This window comes from Triticum urartu, chromosome 1A (genome assembly GCF_056163025.1).
Source record: "Triticum urartu cultivar PI428250 chromosome 1A, HENAU_Tu73, whole genome shotgun sequence".
Lineage (NCBI taxonomy): Eukaryota > Viridiplantae > Streptophyta > Magnoliopsida > Poales > Poaceae > Triticum > Triticum urartu.
The window spans coordinates 232,038,203-232,049,522 of record NC_141873.1 but is presented as its reverse complement, the minus strand read 5'-3'; the positions used below and the strand labels follow the sequence as shown (position 1 = coordinate 232,049,522).

The 11,320-nt window shown below is 42.5% G+C and overlaps 1 long non-coding RNA gene across 2 annotated transcripts; it reads left to right on the top strand.

Moving 5' to 3' along the window:
- Positions 1-564: 564 nt before the first annotated feature.
- On the top strand, positions 565-8,764 carry LOC125552167 (uncharacterized). 2 transcript variants are annotated; one of them, XR_007303459.2, is made up of 4 exons: positions 565-969; positions 2,128-3,031; positions 8,054-8,088; positions 8,197-8,764. It is a non-coding gene; the product is annotated as an uncharacterized LOC125552167 (long non-coding RNA). The 2 variants fall into 2 exon arrangements; XR_007303460.2 differs by lacking the exons at positions 8,054-8,088; positions 8,197-8,764 and adding an exon at positions 3,726-5,074.
- Positions 8,765-11,320: the final 2,556 nt, after the last annotated feature.

Here is an 11,320-nt window from a genome sequence, read left to right as displayed (position 1 = left end):
GTTTAATTCTTATAGTTCATCTCATCCAAAATCAATTAGTTTTATAAAAAAAAATATATATTAAGATTCATGGAATTGTGCATTGTAAAGGTAAAAACAAAAAGTGACTATTCATTTAGAAAAAAAATTGGGCAATTAAGATATGGAAGATTCTAGAGAACAAAGGAGAAGTGCTCGTGTTTTGAGATTTGTGCATTATACTTAAGTTCAACCATGGAGTCTTCTAGATTGTACATGTGGTAGAATCTGGTGGAATGTAGATGATATCCAACGGCCAGTAGTGCTCGGATTTGCCATCTCTATACCATCGGATTGGCTTTATCCAATGACCAACTTTCAAAGTTATTCGCACAATATATAGGTGTATAGATGTGTGTGTGTATATATATATCCCTAATAATAAAGCACGGATTGAGTCTTCGGGTTCACCGTCGTGGCATTTTTACACAAAGATCCCTGTGGTTTTGTGAATTCAACCCGTAGTCTTATTTTAAGTGGCTAGCAGAGAAAACGTTTAGTTCTTACAAAAAGAACCCTGCATTTTGGTGTATTCAAGCCGCGATCCTCTTTCAGGTGGCTCTGAGATAACGCTGCAAAAAAGACCCGTGCGGAACGAGCGGCTGTGGGCGGCGGAACGACGGCGGCAGCTGCTTGCAATGGCCGGGTCCGTGCACGGCAGGAGCTGGGGAGGTCGATTCGGAGGCGGGCGGCAGCCCCGGGGTCGCCAGTGACGTTGTGGAAGGCCGGGGCGTGGCTTCCTGGGTGGATACATGGCATCTGCGGCTCTTGGGCAAAAAAGAAGAATAGAGGTGAGGGAGAGAAGAAGGGAGAAAGGAGGGGAGGTGCGGCGTCCTAGGCGGGAGCTGGTCGGAGCGGGGCGACGGTGGGCTGGCGCAGGAGACGGAGGGATTTAGAGCCGGCCGGTCGAGCGACACCAACCAGGCCACAGGTGGCGTACACTTTCAGCAGGTAATTGATTCATCTCCCCTCTTTTCCTACTCCCCCTCGATCTGGTCCTCAATCGCCATGTTCTTCAGCTGCTGTCAAATTGCATTGGCCTATCAAATTTTGTAATATACAGATGCTATTATGCTGTCAAATTCCATCGGTCTACATATTCCATGTCCAAAGTAAAGAAACTCAGATGTTGCAGCTTGCAAACAAGCAAAAACATGACCAGTCATCTGCAGAATTAATCTACATGTAAATAAGATTTCTCTTCCAACCATCTTTCAAAGATAAAATCATACAGCTAATGAATCACTTTTAACTAATACAAGTACACACCACATTCAGCTCGACAATTGGTCATCTCCCTCCCATTTTTTGTTTTCTGTTTCCCGTTCAATCAAGTCAGGACATCACAGTTCTACAACGCCATTTTTCCATCACATTCATAGCAAGCCTGCAAGTTCCTTCTATTCACAACAGTACCTAGCACATACACAAGTTTGTTGGCCGCCGGAGTTGCTGCACTCGTGGTCGTCGGAGTCTGCCGCCATGATCATGCTCCACATGCATGTGGTCTTCGAGTCAGTGCGATGCCCATGTGGTTGTCCTCTAGCAGAGCCACGTTGACCGAGCGTGGGAGGTGTGTGGCCGACGGCCGTCCCGCTTGTGGTTCTCTTGGTGTCGCTGGCTGTTAGGACACCTATTTCTGCTTCCTTCTGGATGAACAAGGGAGATGGACGTGTCAGTAGAATTTGATCTGAATTGATTGATCGGTTTCTTTTGATGGCTTTTTGTGACATGACACATGATTGAGAATTAACTTGCTTCAAGATCTGGTTCACCTCAAACCTCTTTTCCAAATATCAATGGGCTGCCGTTCTCGGAAATGTATGATATGATGTACCTTTTTTACTTTGGACTATCAGTATGCCAACTCCAAAATTGGAGTATTAGTATGCATACTCCAGAAAGTTTTTGTTGTCCTGATACGCACATCATGAAGTTGGTAACTGTTGTCGTATTTACATTCAGATTTGACAGGAATAGAAACTAAACCTATTAAATAGTTATGTTAAGCTAGATGGGTTATAACTCTTCATGCATTCATTTTCCGAATTGTTGTTTAAACAATGTGAGTATGAGATGTTTAACGTCTATTTTTTATCGTGATTGCAGAAAATGGACCACAACGATGAACCAACTACTATTCAGGATTTTGATAACCGGCCTTAACAAAAAACATTCTGAATTGAGTGTTTTGCATTCAGATAAACTAATAGATGGTGATGAATTTCCATCACCAACTATTTCAACATCATCTTTGGTCTTCAGAACCAGATAGACACATGAACCTCTGCCACCACTGTTAAGAAGTACCTCAGGTGAACTATTAGCACTGCCTGTCGTCCAACAATAACAAGCTCAGGTGTTGTATATGTAACCAGTTAATATACGTGCAAAACTTGCACATACCCAGAAGCTGGCTGCCAGATGATTCCTACGAGAGAACGGACGTACTTACGCAGATTGCTATGGATGTGAAGAAATCACATGAAGGAAGAAAACTTGCTCGGATGCATGGAGACAAAAACGGTGATGCAGGGGGCAGCAACAGCGGGACGAGGTAGGCGACGAGCGATAGAGGCCGAGGTTGGTCTAGCAGGGGCGCTGCAAGGCGACCGAGGAGAGAAGAAGATGGGCGGCGCTCGAGGAAATAAGATGATGGACGAGTCAGAGGAGACGGCCGGGGGAGGTGGCACTCGAGATGGATGCGGCAGCAGGAGGGGTTTGGAATGGGGCACTAGGGTCAGGCGGGGGAGGCCGTCTTCTGCGTGCTGGTGGCCTCTCCTCCTGGCGGGTTTTTACCCCGTTCACGCACACATCCAATCAGCGTTACGGCGGAGACGGCAAAAGAAGCGCTCCACGTGACCACCGGCACTAGCCTCCTCAGCCGTCAGGGATGAAGGCACCATGCACCGGGTGTAGGCGGTAGCAAGAACGTCGGCAGCTGCAGACACAAGTTTGCCACATTGTCATTCATCGCCGAGACCATTATGTTTCTTTTCATGGGATAGACGAGGTGAGCAACAATGCATGCATGTTTCCTCTAAAAAAACAATTATGTTTCTTTTTTTAGAAGAAAATGGTCACAATAATTTAATCTGCTATTTAGTAGGATATCTGTAATCAAAAGAAGACATAGTTTTACATTATTCTGTAGAGTTTTGCTGTTTAGGTATCTGACTTGAGAATAAACAACGAGAATAGCTTAATTGGAATAGTTCTCCCTAGGTTTTCTGATAATTCCACTCATCCAGTAGCTTGATAGTTTTGTCATTATGTTAGTATCTTATCTGTGTAACTTGATTATTAGGAGATTTATATTCACGATACTAGCGAATGGGTAAAAGTTAGGCAGAAGAAGATAGAAATAGAACTAATGTCCTAATTTTTTCAGAGGAACTAACGAGTTAGTATCTGAATAAATTACTTTAGATTAGCTACTACTTTAAAAAAAGATGTCACTTTGAAATAGAGGCAGCTGTAGACCCGTGGGAAGGTGTGTGATATTTTTTTTTCTCCCGTTGCAACACACGAGCTCTTTTGCTAGTATATATATATATATATATGTATATATATATGTATATATATATGTATGTATATATATATATGGTGCTTTCGGGTTTGCGAGGCAGGTATCCCCAAAGTTATGCATTGTGTATTTAAAGTTATAAACATCCCTAGTATTCCTACATATATTTGCCCACTTTCAGGTGGTTCTTGACTTCTGACCCCTCTCATCGATCTTCGACGACGCGCCCAACCGTGGGCCCGCGCGGTCAAAGTTGTGCATTGGAATTTTGAACATCACAGACCACCCGTTTCACTCATATATATTTGGGCCACATGCTGGTGTGGCTGTCTTCTGACCCTCTCTAACGTTATTTTTTGCTGCAAAGACTCTGATGACGCTCAACGGACACGGATATAATACCTTAACTATGTGCGATACAAGTGTGCTGTGAATCACCACGCCTGCGCAAGCGCAAGCAAAGGTGGAGGTACTGGCTCAACCATGTGCGATGCAAGTGCACTGTAAAATCACCACGACCATGCAAGCGCGAGCAAAGGGTGGAGGTACTAGCTTAACCGTGTGCGATGCAAGTGCGCTGTAAAACCACCACCTGTGCAAGCTAAAGGCGGGTAAGTTTATTTGGAAATTAGGACGAACGGTGTGCGATAGACCAGCTAGCTAGAAATATAAAAAGAAACTACCCGCCTTGAGCGTTGCAAAAATCCGCGGTTCCCTGCCACTTTTCCTTATTATCATACACGCATATTGCTATTGGACCATGCACGTTCTTGGGCACTCCCGCAACACATCAATTCCTTTATCCAAATTTTAGTAGCCATCGTACTTCAACCATCGCCCACACTCCTTCAGCATCGACCTTATAGAAAAATTGCAGTAGTCGAGGCATTTGAACCGTTGCCCTCCCTCGTCCACCACCATCTCCATCCACAATTACTATAATTTTCAGTACTCGCGGCATATCCTCAAACACCAACTCCCCCTCCACAGTCCCTCACCCGCCCCCTTCCCGCCTCGAACCCTAGCTCACGGCCGCCGCCGTCGCCGTCGCCAACCCCTGCCGGTCTGCCTGTTCCTCCTAGCTTAGATAGTAAAGTTCAGGTTACCCAACGATTCCCATACCGTCGCCCCACTCCCCTGAGTTTTTAGATGAGGCCTGCGATGTCCCTCCCTGACAGATCCACATCCGTTGCTCCAGAATGTCGCAGCCTAAGCTCGACCACATATCTCGGGGAGCCCGACGAGCGTTCGGCCAAGAAGAGGTTTATCATGGCCTCTCCGGTGGATGTTGGCGAGGTGACCGCCGTTCGCCCTGACCTGTCGATCCCGGAGCAACACGTCGCTGCGGAAGCCGGTGAAGACATTGAATATGTTGCCATGCCGATGGCTTCATGTCAGCGGGCTAGCGTATTACTGTATCTCGGGAAACCTGGCTACAACATCAAGATCGGCCACAGCGACGGCTTCATGCGGGCCATGTCACAGGTTAAGTGGTCCATCCCCAACCCCTCTGGTTCAACTGCCGTCGATCTCTTCGACGGCCCTGCCGTTGATCTCTTCGACGGCCCTGCCGTTGATCTCCTCTGCCAAGCGGTCAAGGATTTGCGAGCTTTATACGCCATCGAGCCCATTTTGTCATTTTTGAAGGACACGTTCTACGGCGACGGCTTGGGATCCTCAATTGACAAGTCAGCTCTCATGGACCACGACCACGAGGAGGGCACCCACGAAGGTTCTTCCAAGGTGAAATAGCCCATCTGTGACATCAGAGAGCGCACCATGGGTCTGTGCTCTTCCAACTAGAAGGATCCTGTCGATGAAATGTGAGGCAACATTCTATCAGCAAATCTTACCTTTTCTAGCTTGCCAACCCGTACCCTTTGTTGTAGTAGCATTTGTCTACAGCTAACGTATAGCAGCAGCGCGGGTGCCACCCGCGCTACTACTAACCTGTAGAATTTTTTTTCGAATTTTTTGCGTGAATTTTCAAATTTCTGAATTATTTTAACCTCTAATCTCTAATCACCCTCATCGCTGCTCAATTAATCTCTAATCACCCCTCATCATTCCAAATCATCTAACTTCCCGGACGGTCACCCATCCTCTCACTACTACAGCCTGAGCACGCTTAACTTCCGGGTTCTATTCTCCCTCGATTCCAAGTCTGCACTTGTTGTTTTCCTGACAATAGTAAGATGTCAATCCTATTAACCCTCGGGAGTTTAGCTTGAGCATGAAGTCACACATTTCACTGTTTGAGTTTAAAACTATTGTTCTAAAAAACAATAATTATTTAGTAACACTAATATTTCTTGAATAAGGAGTTTGACCACATTTTGACCAAAGTTTGACCAGATTTGACCAAAATTCCAAAAAACTGAAATAATTATTTAGTAACACTAATATTCTTGAATAATTATTTAGTAACACTAATACTTCTTGAATAAGTAGTTTGACCACAGTTTGACCAGATTTGACCAAAATTAAAAAAAAACTGAAATTTGAGCATAACTTTTTTCCTTTTAGAATTTGAGGATTCTAAAAATTTGCAAACATGCCATAGGCTGTCTCCATCGTATGCAGATTTTCGTGCTGAACATTTTGATATATTATACGTTTTTTTCTGACATCGTATGCAAAAGTTATAGCCGTTTTACATTTTCCCTACACTTTTTGCAAAACATGTTCAAATTTAAGTTTTTAAATTTTCCTAACTAGTAGATGTAGTAACATAACTACATCTCGAAGGATTTTAATTTTTGAAACATTTTGATATATTATACGTTTTTTCTGACATCGTATACAAAAGTTATAGCCGTTTTACATTTTCCCTACACTTTTTGCAAAACATGTCCGAATTTAAGTTTTTAAATTTTCCTAACTAGTAGATGTAACATAACTACATCTCGAAGGATTTTAATTTTTGAAACATTTTGATATATTATACGTTTTTTCTAACATCGTATGCAAAAGTTATAGCCGTTTTACATTTTTCCTACACTTTTTGCAAAACATGTCCAAATTTAAGTTTTTAAATTTTCCTAACTAGTAGATGTAGTAACATAACTACATCTCGAAGGATTTTAATTTTTGGAACATTTTGATATATTATACGTTTTTTTCTAACATCGTATGCAAAAGTTATAGCCGTTTTACATTTTCCCTACACTTTTTGCAAAACATGTCCAAATTTAAGTTTTTAAATTTTCCTAACTAGTAGATGTAGTAACATAACTACATCTCAAAGGATTTTAATTTTTGAAGTTTTTATCATTTTCTTTTGCTTTTTACAAAACCGAAAAGGCGATCCACAGGGGGGGTAGAGTTTCAAAATGGGACCTTTAGTAGTAGCGAGGGATTTTACCCCTCGCTACTACTATGGCATGTCCCGGAGGGCCACGGTTGAGACCTCTTAGTAGTAGCGAGGGGTAAAAACTTAGTAGTAGCGCGGGTTTATAACCCTCGCTACTACTATGGCATGGCCCAGGGGCACGGTAGAGACCGCTTAGTAGTAGCGAGGGGTAAAAACCAGCGCTACTGCTATCAACTTAGTAGTAGCGAGGGTTAAAAACCCGTGCTACTACTATGGCATGTCCCGGGGGGCACGGTAGAGACCGCTTAATAGTAGCGAGGGTAAAAAACCAACGCTACTGCTATCAACTTAGTAGTAGCGAGGGTTAAAAACCCGCGCTACTGCTACTTAGCAGCAGCGCCTGATTTTAAAGCGCGCTGCTGGTAAGATTCTGTGTATAGGCTTTTCCCTAGTAGTGTTAGGTTGGTTGTAGTGAGCATTTTTTTAGTTATCGAGCAGATGCCTTGTTTATATGTATTTGGTTCTTAGCTTGGTTGCAGTGAGCATTTGTCCAGTTATCAAGGAGATGCCTTGTTTATCTGTATTTGGTTGTTAGGTTGGTTTTTTTAGCATTCGTCCAGTTATCAAGCAGATGCCTTGTTTATCTTTATCTGCTTGTTAGGTTGGTTGAAGTGAGCATTTGTCCAGTTTTCAAGCATATGCCCTATTTATCTGTATTTGCTTGTTAGGTTGGTTGAAGTGAGACTCTGTCTAGTTTTCAATGGCTATATTTGGTTGTTATACTAGTCATTTATGCCTTGTTTATTTCAGTCATTCACAATGTGTTGTTCATTATGTGCAAGTCGGAACTGTGCCGCTCGACTACACCAATACTAGTTTGAACGGCTATATTTAGTTCTTGTTATTCCTGGTGTAGTTAACACATGCCCTTTATTTTAGTTTTATACATTTATCCAGTGTAGTGTTTAAGCATTACCTACGTTTTATTCATTTTCAACAATACCAGTTTGAATTGCAATTTTGATGGCTGTTAAGCCTGTTGTCGGTAACATTGCCTTTCATTTTATATCTGCTTTAACAGCATGCTGAAACCAACACATTCAAGCTATCATTTGGAGATGATGTTTTTTACCTTTACTATATTTGTTTGATGTTAAGGTTGTTGTATTTATCATGCCTTGCCACTACTTATGCAGGACAACAACGGGAGTGGCCACCATTTTCCGCCGAGGTTAGCTTCATCCCTCGACTTGTACTCCCCCTGTCGTTCCATAATGTGGTGCATATAGATCCAGGCCTGGACACTTGTTAGCTTCCAATATTGACATGTTGCTTGTAGGTACATATGCCCTTGGCAAGGATCCATGCATCGACCCTTTTTGCATATGGGGCAATGAGATATTCATGAACAAGCATCAGGTGAGGAAACTGATAAGGATTATTAGCAAGAAGATATGAATGGTGGCAAGCAAATTATTTGTTTATGCTCTATCCAACACAACAGTGAGCTACATGATGGTAACTACAAACTCTGCAGCCTTCTTTTTTTACTGCTGATAACCCACAAGTATAGGGGATCGGAACAATTTTCGATAAGTAAGAGTGTCGAACCCAACGAGGAGTTAAAGGCAGAACAAATATTCCCTCAAGTTCTATCGACCACCGATACAACTCTACGCACGCTTAACGTTTGCTTTACCTAGAACAAGTATGAAACTAGAAGTACTTTTTAGGTGTTGTTGGATAGGTTTGCAAGATAATAAAGAGCATGTAAATAAAAAGTAGGGGCTGTTTAGATAAAGACACAACTAAGTTAGGTATAGTAGAGAGCTTGTTGTTACGAGAAAGTTATTTGTCCCTAGACAATCGATAACTAGACCGGTAATCATTATTGCAATTTTATATGAGGGAGAGGCATAAGCTAACATACTTTCTCTACTTGGATCATATGCACTTATTATTGGAACTCTAGCAAGCATCCACAACTACTAAAGATCATTAAGGTAAAACCCAACCATAGCATTAAAGCATCAAGTCCTCTTTATCCCATACGCAACAACCCCCTTACTCGGGTTTGTGTTTCAGTCACTCACGCAACCCACTATAAGCGAATCGTAAACGTATTGCAACACCCTACAGCGGGAATCCCTCATGCTTGCACAACACAGAGAGCACCAATAATAAAACATGCAACTCAAACCAATCTTGATCATCAAATAGCCCATAGGACAAAATAGATCTACTCAAACATCATAGGATAGTCATACATCATTGAGAAATAATATATAGCGTTGAGCACCATGTTTAAGTAGAGATTACAGCGGGTAAGAGAGAGGTTACACCGCTGCATAGAGGGGGGAAGAGTTGGTCATGATGGCGGTGAAGTTGTTGGTGAAGATTGCGGTGATGATGATGGCCCCCAGTGGCACTCCGGTGCCATCGGAAGCAAGGGGGAGAGAGCCCCCTCCTTCTTCTTCTACCTTGACCTCCTCCCTAGATGGGAGAAGGGTTTCCCCTCTGGTCCATAGCCTCCATGGTGTGGGAGGGGCGAGAGCCCCTCCGAGATTGAATCTGTCTCTCTGTCTCTCTCTATTTCTGTGTTCTCAGATTCTACCCTTTCATCATTTTATATATTCCCGGAGATCCGTAACTCCGATTGGGCTGAAATTTTAACACGATCTCTATCCGTATATTAGCTTTCTTGCGGCGAAAGAAGGGCGTCAACCGCCTTACGGGGTGGCCACGAGGGTCAGGGGCGCGCCTGCCCCCTTGGGGCGCGCCCCCTGCCTCGTCGCCCCCTCGGGCATCATCTCGCATGTATTTTTCTTCCCAAAAATCATATATATTCCAAAAAATCTCCGTCAGTTTTTATCCCGTTTGGACTCCGTTTGATATGGATATTCTGCGAAACAGAAAACATGCAACAAACAGGAACTGGCACTGGGCACTGGATCAATATGTTAGTCCCAAAAATAGTATAAAAAGTTGCCAAAAGTATATGAAAGTTGTAGAATTTGGCATGGAACAATCAAAAATTATAGATACGGCGAAGACGTATCAGCATCCCCATGCTTAATTCCTGCTCGTCCTTGAGTAGGTAAATGATAAAAAGATAATTTTTGATGTGGAATGCTACCTAGCATAATGTTGATCACATATCTAATCATGGCATGAATATTAAGATACGAGTGATTCAAAGCAATAGTCTACCATTTGACATAAACACAACAATACTTCAAGCCTACTAATAAAGCAATCATGTCTTTTCAAAATAACATGGCCAAGGAAAGTTATCCCTACAAAATCATATAGTCTGGCTATGTTTCATCTTCACCACACAAAATATTCACATCGTGCACAACCCCGATGACAAGCCAAGCAATTGTTTCATACGTTTGATGTTCTCAAACCTTTTCAACTTTCACGCAATACATGAGCGTGAGCCATGGACATAGCACTATAGGTGGAATAGAATGGTGGTTGGGGAGAAGATAAAACGGAGAAGATAGTCTCGCATCAACTAGGCGTATCAACGGGCTATGGAGATGCCCATCAATAGATATCAATGTGAGTGAGTAGGGATTGCCATGCAACGGATGCACTGAGAGCTATAAGTGTATGAAATCTCAGACTGAAAACTAAGTGGGTGTGCATCCAACTTGCTTGCTCATGAAGACCTCAGGTATTTGAGGAAGCCCATCATCGAAATATACAAGCCAAGTTCTATAATGAAAATTCCCACTATTATATGAAAGTGATAACTCAAGAGACTCTCTATATAAAGAACATGGTGCTACTTTGAAGCACAAGTGTGGTAAAAGGATAGTAACATTGCCCCTTCTCTCTTTTTATCTCATTTTTTTGGGCCTTCTCTTTTTTTGGCCTTTCTCTTTTTTTCTTTTTTCTTTTTTTTTCTGTCTGGAGTCTCATCCCGACATGTGGGGCAATCATAGTCTCCATCATCCTTTCTTCACTGGGGCAATGTTCTAATAATGATGATCATCACACTTTTATTTACTTACAACTCAATATTACAACTCGATATCTAGAACAAAGATATGACTCTATATGAATGCCTCCGGCGGTGTACCGGGATTTGCAATGATCTAGCGTAGCAATGACATCAAAAAACGGACAAGCCATGAAAACATCATACTAGCTATCTTACTATCATGCAAAGCAACATGACAATAAATGCTCAAGTCATGTATATGATGATGATGGAAGTTGCATGGCAATATATCTCGGAATGGCTATGGAAATGCCATGATAGTTAGGTATGGTGGCTGTTTTGAGGAAGGTATATGGTGGGTTTATGGTACCGGTGAAAGTTGCGCGGTACCAGAGAGGCTAGCAATGGTGGAAGGGTGAGAGTGCGTATAATCCATGGACTCAACATTAGTCATAAAGAACACACATACTTATTGCAAAAATCTATTAGTCATCAAAACAAAGTACTACGC